This window comes from Anguilla anguilla, chromosome 5 (genome assembly GCF_013347855.1).
Source record: "Anguilla anguilla isolate fAngAng1 chromosome 5, fAngAng1.pri, whole genome shotgun sequence".
In the NCBI taxonomy this organism is placed as follows: Eukaryota; Metazoa; Chordata; class Actinopteri; order Anguilliformes; family Anguillidae; genus Anguilla; species Anguilla anguilla.
Genome location: NC_049205.1, coordinates 43,865,946 through 43,875,880, shown reverse-complemented (window position 1 = coordinate 43,875,880; position 9,935 = coordinate 43,865,946).

Genomic DNA, 9,935 nt, shown 5'->3' with positions numbered 1-9,935 from the left:
CTGTCTGTCTGTCTCTCTCTCTCTCTCTCTCTCTCTCTCTCTCTCTCTCTCTCTCTCTCTCTCTCCTTCTCCCTCCCTCCCTCACTCTCTCTCTCTCTCTCTGTCTGTCTCTCTCTCTCCCTCTCCCTCCCTCTCTCGCTCTCCCTCTGTGTGTGTGTGTGTGTATGTGTATATGTGTGTTTGTGTGGGTGGGTGGGTGGGTGGGTGGGTGGTTGTTTGGGTGTTTTCATACCCAGAACAGACAGTGCAGTTACAGTATGTCCTTGATGAATAATTGGTCTTGTAACTAGACATCATTCTAAAAATGTATCTTAATCTGATCTTCACAGTATGTATTAATGCATATTTAACATTCTTTCCTTACTAAATTGAGTATGTTGTTTAAAGAGAGTTTCTTACTTACAGACCCTGAAACATTTTCTCAAAGTTAGCCTGTTCTAATTTGAAATCGTCAGATTGACTTTTAAATCATTCCACAGCCAGAAATCTCTGCATCTGGGTCCAAACTGTGGGTTTAAGCAAAAAACCTCTTCCCGTTCATCACCAGTGTCTGTTTAGACATCTACAATAGATAAATTTCCAAACAAACAGACCCAGTTCTCTTAGTCTGGCCGTTTTTCACAACCAAAGCTAAAATGACTTCATGATGGAAATTCATATTCAGCAGTGCTGCGGATGTTCAAACCCAGGCTTGACACAGCACTAGATCTAGTCTGTTAATAAATAGTTTTAGATATTTCACTTTGGAGGCATGCAGCTATGTCATTACCCTAATACAGAATGGACAGGAAAAAAGTTTATTCCAGAGGAAGTCCGAAAACGCCGGAGAGAAAATCGACAAAACATAAATTTGAGCTTAGGACAGTCGTATATGTGATCAAGAAACTGTCATATTAATAATTTGGCAGACTCTCTCTTTCTCTGTCCGATGGGAGAGGCCTAGACTTAATTATGCTTGCTTTGGTTTTAAAGGGTGATCTAATTAAGGGAAATTAGGGTTCCCATGTATGCTTGAGCAGAGAGGGAAATGAAATCTGATCAGAGCTGTTGCGCTAACGTTTCTATCACGGCCTGATAGAGACCGTAAAAAAGAGGAGCATTTTCTTTTTCCATTTGTACAGCAGAGATGAATGATTTAGGCCCCAGAGGGCAGGATGTTCCTTATCTGCCACTGTAACTGACTTACACCTGATACACTACATTGGGTCAGGTGACTTCCTGTCCTGGAGATGAGTTCACTAAAACAATTAAAAGATGAGTCAAAGTGAATGGGTAGCAGAACATACAGCCCCGTAGGACTCTAGATGAACATCTCTGATCTATAAGCCTATAATCTCAGTGCTGCTTATTGTCAAACCTTGATTCATATATATATTTGAAATCGTCATAGCACAGTGCTGAAAAATCAATCCTTAATATCTTTGTCAGCAGACACAATTGTTATTGCTTTTTTACCAAGTCATTTTTAACCAGCCAAATATTAAGCATTTTTGACATTTACCGTTTTTTCTTTCATAACAGCAGCAACCAAGATGAGCACAAAAAACTGTCTGGCCAGGTGCTCCTTCATACTATTAAATGCTCAGGCTAATTTCAGAGATGTTAGTCCTGCTGTGAAAATATAGCCCATTTACTGCAAAAGTGGGATGAAAATAATAATACTAATGCTTTACAACAACTAACATTTATGATAATTCATGTGTTTGCATGAGCACTACAGCTAAAGGTAAACCACACTCTGAATTTCCAATTAGCTTTATTTGCCTTTTTCCGGTGGACCTGAGAAATAATTTAAGACAAAGTAAGCAGAGTAATTCAACTGAAAGAACTTTATAATTAATATGGTTATTTCACCCACTGTTAGCGTTTGGGGGTTGCTGGATGGCTCATTCAGTTAAGGCACCACATTGTGGTGCATGGATGCACCTCCAGATAGCGTTGCTATCTAGTGACCCCTGCTGGTGGACTGGGCACCCTGAAATTGCAGTCAAAGCCCCCAGATGTGAGTCCCATTGTGAGCTTAGCTGTATTCAGTGGTGTGAAAAGAAGCAGTTGTCAACATCGCATGTTCTTGGCAGAGAACCGTGGGTGTCTACACTCTCTTGAATCGGCAGAGGGGTTCATGCATGTACGAGGCTGCAGTTGCAGATAATTGGCCATTCCAAATTGGGGTGGGAATTGGATATGCTCAGCCCTGCATTGGTCACCAAATTTACATATGTAAAAAAAGAAAAAAAAAGATCTTACATTTATCATACATAGAAAGAACCGGGCTCAGGAAATCAAGACAGCCAGAGGAGTGAGGAGAGACAATAGTTAAAACAGTCACAGCTTGACATTGTTTTAATGTACTGTGCTGAGCACCAGCCTGCTGGAATCAGTGTTGACAGTGTCGCAGTCTCCTCTGTGGGATGGAAGATCTGGATGTTACGGTTCTGTCTTCTCTAAATACGCTATGTTATATATTTTTATTGAAACCATAACAATTAGCAGTGTCCTCAGTGAATGCTATCAATGAACACGTCTTTCAGAGATTCAGCATCTCCTTTCTGAAATTAAAGGTATTATCCATCAGAAATATATAAATGTCAGTACTCAGATGTTAAGTGTTTCTAAATGATCAATTTATGCCAAAAATATTTCCCCTTTCTAGATCTGTGCAGTTTCTAAGTACAAATATGCATGAGTGATCATTTTCTTTTGAAGCTCAGCATATGTCTCACAGTACAACATTGTGTAATATTTGGAAAAGTCTTGTTTGGACAGGTTTAATAGAGCTTTGCTCCATCTGGAAAAACACAAATGTTAAGCGCATATGATTATGCAGACTTGCTTGAAGCTATCCATGGCAAATAGAATACGGCCTCTCATTTATGACATTAGCATGTTTCCATATAAGAAGACTGCCTTTTATCTGCCTGTATCAGTCTCAAGAAACCATATCCTCTTGTTTCATAAGCAGTTACACAAGAAATAATACAAAATACAATTAGAGGTGCAAACAACACCAGCTCTAACCAAGTAGGTCCCATGTGTAACCAATGGTGTTTATTATCATTATTGATTAGAAGACATCGGATTTTGTTTTGGATGATATATTTAAATATTGATTATGTATTTGGGTGCTAAACTGTTCTGTGTATTAAAAACCAACAAATGGACTTTGAAATGAATTCTAAAACTCACAGGCAACCAATGCAAATCGAACTGTATATGAAATCATTTGTGCTCTCTTATTGGCTTTTGTCAACATTCTCATTGCAGCATTTTGCACCAGTTAGTAAGTTGTTTGTTTTGGAATAGCACAGAGGAACACGTTGTAATAATCAAGTCTGCTAGTGAAGAATGCATGTATTAATCTCTTGGCGACTTACTTTCTAACAGAGATCCTATCCTATCTAAATTCCTAGGAAGCACACAAACTCAACCTAAGCCTTTGATAATTACAGGGTAGTCACTTCAATTACTGGATAATTGAGGAGGTGTTTCAAAGTATCGCAATTTTAGTTTTTTGTATTTACCATTTTACCATTGGTAATTACCAAATAATATGATATATTTACTCCGTATTTACCTGGTAAATACTTTAGGATCTGTAAAAGGAAACATTGCCGGTAGAATCTCCAAAAACAACTTGGACTTTTCTACTTGAAAAATGAAATCAAAACCATTTAAGTGAAGTACCACAGAGTCTCAATTTTGAAAATTGTGTATATTGAAATAGAATCAGGTCCAAGAGGATAAGAATAAACACACCTCCCACTCCCACTATACTCAGTATAAGGTCAATAATAACCTTGACCACAGCAGTTTCTGAGCTACAGTTTGAACAGAACTGGAAATTCTGTAACATATTGTTTTTCTTCAAGAAAACTGACCAAAGAGTCAGGCCCCCTACAGTAGGATTTAAATAAAGCTACAGCCACCATCCAATTACAGAATTTATTGCAGTTAACGTCTGCCAAAGTATTACTACTTTGATCAATAAATTATAGCTTTCTCAAACCCTAAATATTTGTCTACAATGTCAGCTTAAACACATATAAATAGATTCATTTATGAGCACATTCAGTATATATCTTCTGTCACAGTACCTGGCCATGTGTGTTCAGGATTAAGGCCTTACTCCTCTGAGCATGTACAAGTATGATGAGCTTACAGAAATCAAGAAAATGGTACCAATGTCAAATTGCACAACTTTTTCAGTAATATTAACTCAAGTGCATTTGTGCAATGAGTATAAAATGAGTACAAAGGAGTGCTGATCAGCAACACAATGTAAATAGATTCATTTTTTAACTGCAGGGACTGTGTTCAAGCAACATCAAAAAAACCTGAAGATTTTAAAATATTCTTGAGGAACAGTATAGCCGTTGTCTTATCATATTAATTTTGAGACATACTTTGTATACCCATGTAAGTAATTAATGAAACTACTGATTGTAGTTTGTATTTAAATTTATTTAATACAGTTAATACAGTTATTTATTTAATTATTTTATTTCATTTTTATTTTATTTGCCTGGATCAAAATTTATGATGGCTAGGTTCTGCATTGCAGACATACTATGGTATGTTTTACTTTACTACAATAACAGGAGATCAGTAATTAAGGAGAATAAAAATATCCTGTCCTTGGGGAATGGAAGGCAAGCTGAAAACATGGGGGCTTACTTAATCTATCTCTGGTCTTTTGAAAAAAAAAAAAAAAAAACAGGCCAGAAAAAATGAATGGGGACGTTGAGTACTGGAAAAATAAGACTCTGGGTAATTAAGAAGCATGTGAAGTCATAGCGTTTAGAAGGACACATGCAAATTCAATTCTCCTTTTAGCTGTAAATGTGGTATGGAACTCAGGTATAACATTACTGTTGGGCATGATTTCTGCAGAAGAGTTAGATTCAAGCTGAAAACATTTTTTACATGCACACCGCCATGATGTTCTCAGTGTGGCATTCCATGATGCAAATGCATACATTACCTTATCAGATCTATGATGACTTACAATGACAGAGAACCTTTGGGCGTTCACCAGTTATGTGACCAACAATGCCAGAATTAGCCAACAATATTCCCAGACCAGTGCAACTGGTGCAACATCAGCATACACGTGCCCAACTGTATAATTCCCATTTAGAGGACTTTGGGTAATTGCTACAAAAGCACAACCATGCTAACCCTTCCATGCGGCTCACCTAACCAACACTGGTGAAGTCAGCACTCCTGCAGCCCACTGAGATGGCCTCCTGACAGCACTGCTGATGCCTCCTCTGCCTTTTTTTTACTGCTGGCCACAATAGTGCAATAAAGAGACAGATCTAAGGAGGACACTATTCTGAGGAAAATTATTTGAATGGATGTACTGTATATTTATCCCAGTCAACAGAAAACCAGTTTGTCTTCCCTCCACACCAGACCCACCAGCCAAACACTCCTCTAAAGGAAAGCTCAGTACCCGATCCTGGAAGTCAATCCAGACCAAACCAGCCCGCTTGCAAGAACCATACCCTGGGCAGGGAACCACCAGCACCAGCTGTGCTATGACAGGTATATATATATATCCTTGCATTTTTATAGCACTTTTTCGAATGCTGAAAGTGCTTTACAGTGATGAAGGGGAACTCACCTCACCCACCACCAATGTGTCGCACCCACCTGGGTGATGTGCATACCTTACAGCTATTGCGCTTCAGGGGTAACAAAACGACAAAATCCTGCACTGCATGAACAGCTGTCAAGAACATTAAAGCAAAAAAAATAATCAAATAGTAATTACACAAGCAGCAGGTACCAAAACATTACTTGTAAAAAAAAGACACCAGATTTGTTGCTTCTGCGACTACAGTACTTTCCTTTTCCCTGAATGCAAACATTTTAATATCATCATGTAAATATCTTCTATATGACAAACACAGACATAAAACAGGTATCTCTGACATTTTACTGGAATCAAAGGGTATCCATCCTTTGCAGAACCAAGCAATCATTCTGAAAGTACTTTACAAAAGAATATGTCTATTCATCCATCCATTATCTAACCCACTTACCCTGGTCAGGGTCGCGTGAGTGCTGGCGCCTATCCCAGCATGCACTGGGCAGGAGGCAGGAATACACACTGGACAAGTATTCCATCTTAGGGCACGCACACACACCATTCACTCATGCACTCAGACCTAGGAGCAATTCATACTCTCCACTTAAACTAACCTGCATATATTTGGACTGTGGGAGGAAACCTGAGTACCCGGAGGAAACCCAAACGGACACAGGGAGAACAAACAAACAGAAAGGCCTAGGCCAAGATTCAAACCAAAGATCTTCTTGCTCAGGCAAATTGCAACCCACTGCACCATCGTGCCACCCCAAAAGAACATGTTTGAGTCCCTATCAAAAAAAAGAAAGAGAATCATCAATTTCATGTTTCTGTAGCTAAATTATGTCCCATCTCTTGCTGGAGTTGAACTATACAGAGAGATGAGACCCAAATGTAATGTCTTCACCCCTAATATATCTTCTCTCAATAGCTGGAGTTGAATTATGATGAAGAAAATGTACCATTCTGTAATGATGTAATAATAATAAAAAAACGTAGTCCAATAAATTAGTTAATGTGAGTGAGAATATAATGACATTCTCATAGGTCAAATCCCCACAGATCAATGACAAAACCAGGTTTGTCAGCTGTGAAATTGTAACGTTGTAGGTCAAAAGAAAAAGGTAATAGCATGTCCAACTCTATAACTGTTGAAAATTTTAGATTAAAAGTTCTTAAACGTAGAATATTATTCATGGTGTGTGAAAAAAGAATTTCTTCAGGAAGTTATGCAAATCCTACATTTTGGAGCAGGGTCTGTAATTACCATTTTCTTGACAGTAGTTTTGACCAATTTATAATGACAGTTAAATCTACATTCAACCACTGGAAACTTTTAGAACTAACTGAACGCAGTAATGCATGCTTTCTCACAGAGAAAGCTACCGCTGCAAAGCTCAACAGTCTGTTGGACACATGGCTTTATCCCACGGGGACCAATCAGGAGGGAGATTGGAGAGCTCGGCTGCTTTTGCAGTCAGGCCAATTTCTGCTAAGATCTGAAGACTCCCTCTCCTTTCTACTCCCTTGTGCTGCTGTTTGTTTAATCGCAGTAGGAACTAGCTTCTCTCCATCCGTCCGTCAGTTTAAAATGGCACATGGCTCTTTCTTTTCAACAGTTATAAAACTAATCCTCTACAATGGAAGCTAACATAATTTGACACTACATGGTTCGTTCAAAAATGAACTATGCTTTTCTATTTCAATATTGCTAATATATGAAAAAAAAAACTTAAATTCCTAAGAGAAAGCATCATACAAAGTTAAAAACCCTCAGAAAACAGTTATTTAAATCAACAAATACTGATGGGTTAAGTACTAGATGATTTCAATTGACAATATAAGCAGCAGAGGATCAATGAACATAGAGATCCTCTCCCAACTCACTTTGTAAATCAGAGCCTTCTCATCTAAAACAGGCTCTGGTTGGATCAGTAGCCAGGCTATAACAAAATGAAATTATTTTAAGTTCTCTTCAATTATTACTTTCAGGAGAGAAAGGGCTCAAAATATATAACATGTGAAGCACCCAACTGCTAGATACAAATCTTAGCTAATTTGGTGTGTATGAGACAGATACAGTGAAGAAGTCTAAATCTTGCCAAGCACAGGGATATGACAGTGCCCTGCTGATCCATAAAAGTTATGCCTATGTCTAATTCCCAAAGAGTCCCCCAGTCGCTCAGAGTTTGAGGATTTATAACACAAATGTCAGTGCATGAGTGAAATCACACCTTTGTGTTCTGTACTGTCTCACAATCTGTTGTCATCAGGAATGAATGGGGCAGCCAAGACGGGGTTGGTAGCTTTTTTGTACAAATTTAGAGGATTATGGGAAGGAATGTAAAAAACAAAAACAAAAAAAAACTATTGGATCAGATAAAATAAAAACAAGAACTCAAAAATACAGGTGGCAGATTATTATTGTACAAATGGAGAGTTAATTATGTTACCAAACAGGGTCCGTCTCCATCCAGACAGGTCTAATCTAATAAGGGTTCCCTCAAATGCAAACCGTGTTTGCTGATATTGTCATAAGCTGGTGGGACTGACTGAGTGAGTATAGCAAAGGGCCGAGAGAGCAGTAGCTCACCTTAACTGGGCACACCTGCTATTTGTTATGAGGATGAGGCAGATAGGGGAATAAAAGAAGTGAGTAAGGTGGTGCTGGCTCTTCATGGAGCAGGTTTTGGTCAGGGGCGCTTGAATCTGGTGGTTCATGACAATATTAAATGGTAAATGAATGGACTGCATTTATATAGCGCTTTTATCCAAAGCACTTTACAATTGATGCCTTGCATTCACCAGAGCAATTAGGGGTTAGGTGTCTTGCTCAGGGACCCAGGGTGGGGGATCGAACCGGCAACCCTCCGACTGCCAGACAACCGCTCTTACCTCCTGAGCTATGTCGCCCCTATTAGCAGCCCCACATGGAACTGAGGAAAGTAAAACCCACCAAGTAACTGAGGGTTACAAAAAATATCATTTCATTTGATACCACCCTGCTACACCATACACATGAGAATTAAGTCTGGTGAGTAGCCTATCTAAAAAATAATGAATGTTAAAATGTTTAGTAAATGAAAGACGAATCTGGGGAGAAGTTCTAATTAATCCAAGCAACTTGAAATAAAATTGTATCAGTTTCTAAATCCTGTTTACATCATTGAAACTAGGGGCTGACATTTTTAAATGTATTTTTAAATCAGGGAGTAGTTACTTGTCAAAACTATTCTGAAATCTTTAAAATGGTTGTGTACACTTTTAAGGGAGAAAGTGGATTGGGGTAAATGTAACTTTAACTCTTTAACACAAAATATGAGACATTTATATTCAGAAAAGATGTGCATCACAATTACAGATAAATGCCAAAATATTGGGAAAGTGGCACAATTTTTATTTGGCTCTGTAGTACTTAGGATTAAAATATGAATGAGGTCAAAAAAAAGGCCTCACCCATGTGATATGTTTATCTTAAAAATATATCTTGATGAAGAAATTCTTATTATTTGTAATATATCTCAAAGTTTGTATTTATCATGAGTACAAGACAAAGCTGACAACCACTGAGTAAAATCTTTCAGAAATTCATCAAAGGTGCGTGCGCGAGAAATGGATTGATATGTCCAAGGGCTCAATTACTGGTTTTAAAAAAATCATTGGAAGTAGAGACCAATCCTACCTTGTATCATAATAAACAGGCATATATTGAATGTCCCAATTACAGAATCAGCTCTAAAGTGAGGAAAAGGGGAATTTTATCAGGTTGGGGAGCAATCATCAGAAACTATCTTGGGAGGTTCCACAATGCGTCCATTGGGTCCAAGGAATTCAGTTCTATGCATCAATATAATGGCCTCTTGATCTTCTCTATAACTATCCATAGCACTTAGCATTGAATTGAACTCTCACTTTGTTCTTCAAATGCAAGTGTCAGTTTTTTTTCCTTCATAAACGCAGCTTGGTAAGTTTAGCAAATAAAAAGTGATTGAAAAAATAAACCTTATGGAAATTTGCATGTGAATATTAAGGACAAAATCAAGATCTGAGTCTTGAAGTCTATAAAAAGTAATTGATGTAGTTAATACAGGCTTGGGTAGGAGGAAAAGCATGTTCTGTTTGCCTTAATGGAATGTCCATGTTTATCAGAGTGCAGTAGCTATGCCTTTGGCCATGTAATGACATTTTAAATAATATAATGTGTCAAACCAAATGGAGTTGTATTTATATTAACTGGGTGGAAATCCCATTATGTGACATGAAGTTTCATTCATGTCATACTGTCTATTCATTTGCAATTATAGATTACATAAGAATATGTTGTAAGGAAAGGCTCTTCGTT